This window comes from Amblyomma maculatum, unplaced genomic scaffold (assembly GCF_055883805.1).
Source record: "Amblyomma maculatum isolate TAMU_Amacu unplaced genomic scaffold, ASM5588380v1 scaffold_15, whole genome shotgun sequence".
Lineage (NCBI taxonomy): Eukaryota > Metazoa > Arthropoda > Arachnida > Ixodida > Ixodidae > Amblyomma > Amblyomma maculatum.
In genome coordinates this window covers 4700254-4707512 of record NW_028146740.1, presented here as the reverse complement: position 1 = coordinate 4707512, position 7259 = coordinate 4700254, and positions in this window count along the sequence as shown.

Sequence of the window (7259 nt, the reverse complement as noted above, 5' to 3'; positions counted from 1 at the left end):
GGCGCGGTTGCTCCGTGGTTAAAACACTTGACTGCTGAATCAGAGGACCCAAAATTGGATCCTGGCCGCTGAAGCCGCTTTTCGGTGGTGGCAATAAGCAAGGCACCCGTGTGCTGTGCGATTTCAGTGTACGGAAAAGAACCCTAGGTGGCTGAAATTCCCAGACCCCTCAACTGTGGCGTCTCTCACAGCCAGAGTCGACATTAAACCCCATAATTGAGACTAACCAATAAAGTGATACTCATCCTGCTTGTGAATCTTACTATGAATGCTATGCATCTTTAAAAACGGTGGAACCATTCAGTCCAGACTTGAGCAGCTACTTGCAGTGTTTGTCGATCTAAAACTGCCCTTTCAATCTGCGTAGCTGGGACATGCTATTTGAAAGGGTGATTGTAGTGAGCCTTCACTTGGCACTCTCTCATGCCTGTATACTTTGTAACTGCGTATGCAGATTAGAGCGTACCATAGTAGGATGCAACTTAACAGCAGTTGCTAACTATGCTGCGACTGCTGGCGCATGTGTGAGCCATGATGATGGTGTTTTGTACAGTAGCGTATATCATGCAACACATGGCACCCAAGGTGTTTTTTTTTCTTTTTAAGAAAATTTTGGTGCCAGCTTGGCCCAAATTGCTCAAATTTCATAATGTGGCAGCATGGGGCAAGGCAAGCTTTGTGACTCAGTTTAGCATAGCACTCGCATCACTGCAGTCGACTTTCTAACATGTTGTGCAGGGCATTCATGATTCTTAGAAAAAGTGGCTTCAGTCCAGCTGGCATCTCCATTTATGGGAGCCTGTACGGAGTCTGCACCTTTCTACCATTTGTTGAGAATTCAGATTTACGCATTACTGGTCTTGGTACATCTGCCAGTCTCATGTTCACTAATTTCGAATGGCATGGAACAATATGAATTGCATTTCTTTTTTTACTGTAGTGCAGACCCCTTTTTGTTATGTTGTGCACTTGATGCATATCATTCCTTAACGACTTGGGCCATTTCCTTGAATAAATTCATGCCAATCCGTGCATTTGCTATTTTTAGTAATTACTATACTTGTGCACGGCTGGTCTCGAGGGAGAGCGGACACTCTTTCCTGTGGTCTTAATCGCCGCAAAAGCAATGGGAGCGGTTCTCTTTTAATTACACTCTCCGCCGCTGTAAGTTGTGCCACCAGCTCACCGTTCGCTTTGCACCTGTTGCAGCAGCAGCGGGCGGTTTTTCCCTGGTTTCACGCTGTCATCCACTGGTTTCGTAGAATGCGCAACACTGTAGTTGCTTTAGCTGCACGTCTCCAGTGTATTCCACATGTGAATGAAGTCCTTATAACAAAATCTGCCAGTTAGCATCATCAAAAAGACGAATCATTGTTTTTCAAAAATATGATGTGCATATATGATGGATACTGCTCTCTTAAATGCAGAAGATGGTGTATTGATCCATTCTTTTCAAATATTCATTCTGGGCTGACAAGTACTATAAGTAAGCTTGTTAATGCAAGGTTAGCTTGGTGGCATGTCTATGTGGTTTAGCGCTGCAAAAAAACTCTGGCTATGAGAGGCGCCGCAGTGGAGGTCCTGGAAATTTCAATCACTTGGTGTTCTTTAATTTGCACTGTGTTGTGTAGAAGATGGATGCCTTGACGATATTGCTTCCATTGAGATGTGGCCACCGCTGCTGGGATCGAACCCGAGAGAAATTAAAACCGAAGCTTTTCAAGCTCGCACTCCTAGATATCGCCCTGTAAAAGCATCTAGGACTACGGCCACGAAATTTCAGTTTTATTGACACAGTCGTAACTTTATATTCTCTAATATGCATGCTGGCAATTGCTGTCAAAATTGACCTAATTTTCGTGGACACCACATTTTTTGCGAGTTGCGCATAGCTCATTCAAAAATAGCTCTTTCGAATAACCTGCAGAAACAGCAAATAATAATTTAGAAAATAAAGTGCCTCTGAGATGCGTCTTCTGTTTAGAACTTGAAATGCGGTTTCTCCCGTGGCGGGTGTGTTTATTTAGATATTTTATGTTCAATAAATCACTTATGCCCATATGGAAACGCTATTGGCGCATTAAAAGCTCTCCAGGGCAGTCAGGTGCTCAGTGAGGAGACTCGCCCCGCAGGCGAGCTGCTTTCGAAGCACTGTGCACGGCCGGTCTCGAGGGAGAGAGCGCTTCTCTTCTCTTACGGCCTCTCCAATGGGGTCTGTTTCCACCGCCCGCCGCGCCTCGGTGGGGTCGCCACTGCCCCACTGCTGCTCCACCACTACAGCCGTTTACGCGCAAGGGAAACGCGCGCTCGCTTTTAGCTCCGCCCGCGTCAGTTGCAACCGGCAGGTCCTGCCATTACGCCCCTTATGGTTTATACAAAGTCCGTAATCAGCATCGAACATTTATCGTGTAAGAGGAATAAAATACAGTCAACAATCCGCTCACGCGCGCGCTCCTTCGTCAGTGCGGCCGTGCACGGTCGAATGAAGCTTCGGGTATACTTCAACATTTTTTACCCCTAAGTTTTGTATTGTACAAAAATAAATTTGCCCGGCTATGCAATGTGCCTTTGAATGCTTTAAGCAGGTGTAGCGCGACCTGACGTGAGTGCATGGTGAACTGTTGGGTGGAGATTCTGTCAACCGCTACCGTTTTCGTTTAGATCAGAAGAGGCACGGGCAAAAATTCATGGCGCATCTCAGATTCAGAGTAAAGAACAAAAATTTATTCATATAGTAAAAATTTAACTTCTCTAGTGGAGTGGGCTGTTCTAGCTTCGTTCAAAACATATCAGTCGATGAAAGACCGAAGATGTATATGTAGTCTCGCGACTACATTTAATCAAGGAAATGGGCATAAACAGTTAAGCAGAATCGAAAAGAGCGGCAAACAATAAAAAAATTGTCCTTCAAAGTTTCACATTGCACTATATGTTCATCAATTCATCAAAATGCGACCTGCGTCTAGAAAATTCAGTCTCAAAATCTTCCTGCACGGCTTGTGCACATAAGGACTTGACCTCTCGGTCTTCTCTGTCATCTTCCTGGTATAATTAATTGAGAAGAAGAATTCTGAGAAATGTTCCAAATATCAAAGAAGCGGACCTAATAACATAGCTGTTGTCAATTCCTTTCGGGTAACTCAGTGTTGAATTCTGAAATGCTGACTGAATCAGGATCTTAAGTACTTCGAGAACATTTGTGTGTATAGTAGGTGCACGGCAGCTTTTTCGAAAAAAAAAGAAGCTTGTCCAATAGGGCAACAAGCTCTGGTTTCGGATAATGCAGTCCACTAGAATATTGTCCTCGTAGAAGAGCGTACTACATGGGTCTGCTTCTTTCGCTAGTTTCAAGAAGAATAGCGCAAGCGTCACACCCGAAGTTGATTAACTAAACGATATATCCAGCAGCGTAAGGTAAACCGGAATATGTGACAGTGGGAAATGGGATGGTAGGAGATGCCATCACTTCCTTCAGTGCCTTGATTTTGCTCTCAGATGAAACGTCCGTCTTGGCAATGTAGTCATGTGCCGCTAGCTGTTACGGCTCTCGCATCTAGCATATGTCATTCCCTTTCGCACATTAACCTTACTTTCCCGAAGAGAGCCTCAATGGGTCGCTATATAGGGCTTGAAATGAGTCTTCAGTGAGAGTGTCCTTCTTTAACGCTTTAGAAGTTTCTTGCATACTTTCGATATAGCAGGTGAACTCATTTGTAAGTCACTGCATCGAGTATCACCTTCATCATTTATTGGCCTCTTTTTACCACTTCGAGCACAAGTGGTGTCATGAATATCAAACCATTTTTATTGCTTTCATAACAAGCTTAATATCATGTAAAAATTTCATTAAAACAATGTTTATTTGCAAAATTAAAATAATGTTTATAATATCACACATTGGCTAATATATGAATTGTAATAACATTTAAAACTCAACCCTACAACATTTACTTTGACTGTTATACTAATACTTTATATCATGCAAGCATTTTGCAATTTACATTACATTTTTATTAAATTATTTTCATCTTCGGTGTTACATGAATGGTTTCGCATCTAGCGCTAAAGACGGTTTTGCTGTAACAGACGAGTTGCTGTCATGTTAGCCTTGAAGAAGCTTCGATGTGATCACTTCTCATTGTTTTTATTTTTTTTGTTCCTATTCTTGTAGAGGGTTTGGAAAAATTCGGATTAAAATGGACAAAAGTAGCTACCATGCCGCAATGTATGGCATGCTTGTCGAACGTTTGCTGAACGACAGTGTTTTTTATATCTGTTCACGTGCGTAGCACGTTGATGACATGCCGCTGCAGCATCTACCTTCTGTGTTCTTTAATTTCGGGGCTGTATTCACCACGAAACTCGCGAGCGACAGCGCGAAACCAGGCAAAAGCCACCCGCCGCCGCTGAAGCAGACGCGGAGCGGACAGTGAGCAGGTTGCGCCCCTTGCGATGGCGGAGAGCGCAACTCAAGGAGAAAAGTTCCCATTGTTCCCGCGGCGATTGAGAAGGCCGTAAGAAAGAGCGCGCGCTCTCTCCCGAGACCGGCCGTGCACTGTGTAATTAATTATAATTGCAACAACGCTAGAAGCAATCCCCTCCCCAAAACGCGCACATACGTACACACATGCCGTCCTACCACAGATCATACTTAAGTGAAATAATGGACAGAGCTATAAAGGAATGTTCAGTTTCTTGAAGGGGAATATAATTGTCTCCTTCCTTAAATAAGGGTAAGCTTTAAAGGAGAATGATCTTCTCTTGACCGCCGCTCTCCTTACTTCTGCAGAACAAATATTCATGCCCGATGTCGCGATCAAAAGTTGTTGTGTCAGTCGCGAGACTACATACTCTTTCAGCCGATTGATATTGTTCTGAATGTAACATATTCAGAACTTAGTGAAAAGTTCACTGCATTGCGCAGCCGCAATTTCAACAAATTTTTGCTCTTTAACCTCAATCTGTGAAGCGCCAGGAATGATTGTTGATGCCGCTTTTTAGCTAGCTAAATAAAACGGCATCAATTGAGATTCCAGGATATTATTTGAACTTCAGAAGCCAAGCAAACGCTTTGAGGATGTAATTTAACACACTGCACATGACATATAAATTTTGTGTTTGCACAAAATTTAGAGGCAGAAAGCTGTGATGACAGTAGATCAGGAGGTTCATGCGACCATGCAGTCGCACTGAGAGGAGCGCCTGTGCACAGGATTTATCTGCATTTTATATCATAGATCACAAATCTCACAACGCTGGCTGCGCAGTGTTTGTATGAACTATAAATATTGAAATGTAAGGACTTGCAGGTTGCAAGTGATGCGGGTGGGGCATGGAGTGGGGGTGCGTGCTTTCCTTGCTCATGAACTGCGCTAGCTGAAGCGGAGTGGTGAGGTAGTAGAGACCCTACCGAGATGTGGAAGCAGACCCCATTGGGGAGGCCGTAAGAAGCACGCTTTCCCTCGAGACAAGCCATGACTTGTGTTGCTACGTGGGTAACTGGCTTGGTCTAAATAGAGAGGGCAGTGTATGCACATTTTTTATCTTGATGAAAGCTTGAATAAATTTAATTTGAAAGTTAGCATTCATAGCAAAATTCTCCTACTTTGTCCTCCGTTTTTTACTGCGGTGTTTTCTTGAAGTGAAAGGGAGTGACAGCAGAATAGTGCCTCCATTGCCAGATCAGCTTTCAGTTAATGTGTTACTTTTGTTGCCTTACACAAAAAGATGCTGTATATAAAATTTCTTAGGAGTGATTGAGGTTTTATAAAGTTCAGGTTTACGTGCCAGCCATATTGGTTTATACACTATATATTACAGCCAATGCCAATGCTGCAGGTGAGTTGGCATAGCCCTACCACAGTTCTACTGCAAGAATGAATACACAGAATGGCATGCAATATTCTTGCCATGGCAGCTATGCTGGATGCATTGAAAGCGTATCATATGTGAATGAAGAATTACAAGACTAAAAAAAAAATTTAGAGCAGGCAAGTCTTCTTTGTGCTGTGTATTCCTCCATTCACAATACACTAATTAGCACAGAGCAACTAGCTTTAAGCAATATTCTAGGGATCCTACAGATGGCACCTAATCGTAATTGTGTCGCTAGGCCCACTGCTGGAGTCTGCACAAGGAGTAACACTGACTGGGTGGGCCACTGGTTGCCGATGCAGAGACAGGCCAAAGATAAGAAAACTCATTTATTAATGCAATAGCTTGCAGTCCATATGAACGGGAAAACGTGGTGTTGGCAGGAAATTTCTTGCTTGGTGGAGAGGTCAGGTCATGTATATGACCAAGCGCTGATTGGTTGGCGAGGAGTGTGATTTCACAAGACTGTGCATCTTGATCTCCCCAGATTGGGTGCAATCTGCATTAATTCACAAAAGTTCCATGCCGGTTCTAAAAGTTATGTATTTGACTCTGCCCTTTTTTATGCATTGTGCAAAGTGGTGCAGGCAAACTGTCACCGAGTCAGTGGGTACTTCGAAGAAATAACAGCAGAATCCAAGGCAGTTTGTGTGCATTAAGGCTGTTGCTGTTCCCATCCAAAATGTGTCGCCAGTTGCCTGTCAATTAAAAAGAGTTAACTTTTAAACTCCACAACTTGGGCGTTCTGTTGGCAGGCAGTGGTGGAAGAGTGATTGTCAGACATTTTACTGGCAGGCATGGGTAGACTAACGGGCGAAGGTATAGGCTGACTAGCATTCTTAAAACCAATCGCTACTCTAAGTGGAGGTATCACTGATGCTGATGCGGAGGACACCTTGTCAAAAAGAAATGGGTCTCCGCATGTTGTATCACACACAAAAAAATAATAATAAAGCCCCTCCCGTCTACTACACATCCACACTGACTGGCTACATATGACCACCATAGTCATCTAGCACATGGAAAGTGTGGCAGGAAACACTTTTACTGAAAAAAGCATGACTACACAGTAGTCTGCAATGGAACAAGTCGAGCAGATATTTACACGAGAAGGAGACTTGCGGGGAGGCTGGTGCAGATGGCACAAAACCGCACTGACAAATTGTACTTGAGTATGCTCTCAACTGGTGTAGAAAGCACAACCTAATGGAGCCCTCTGGCCAAATTTACAGGTGTGCTGGTCGAGTCGTATGTCCAAGAACAGTGGCTGGTTCATAGTCACCTTCAATGCTGTCCATGTCTACTGTAGCAGAAAAACAACTCAAAGTCCAGAACCTACTATAAGTGGTAAAAATTTTTGAAAGTACAGCAATGAGCATGTCAAG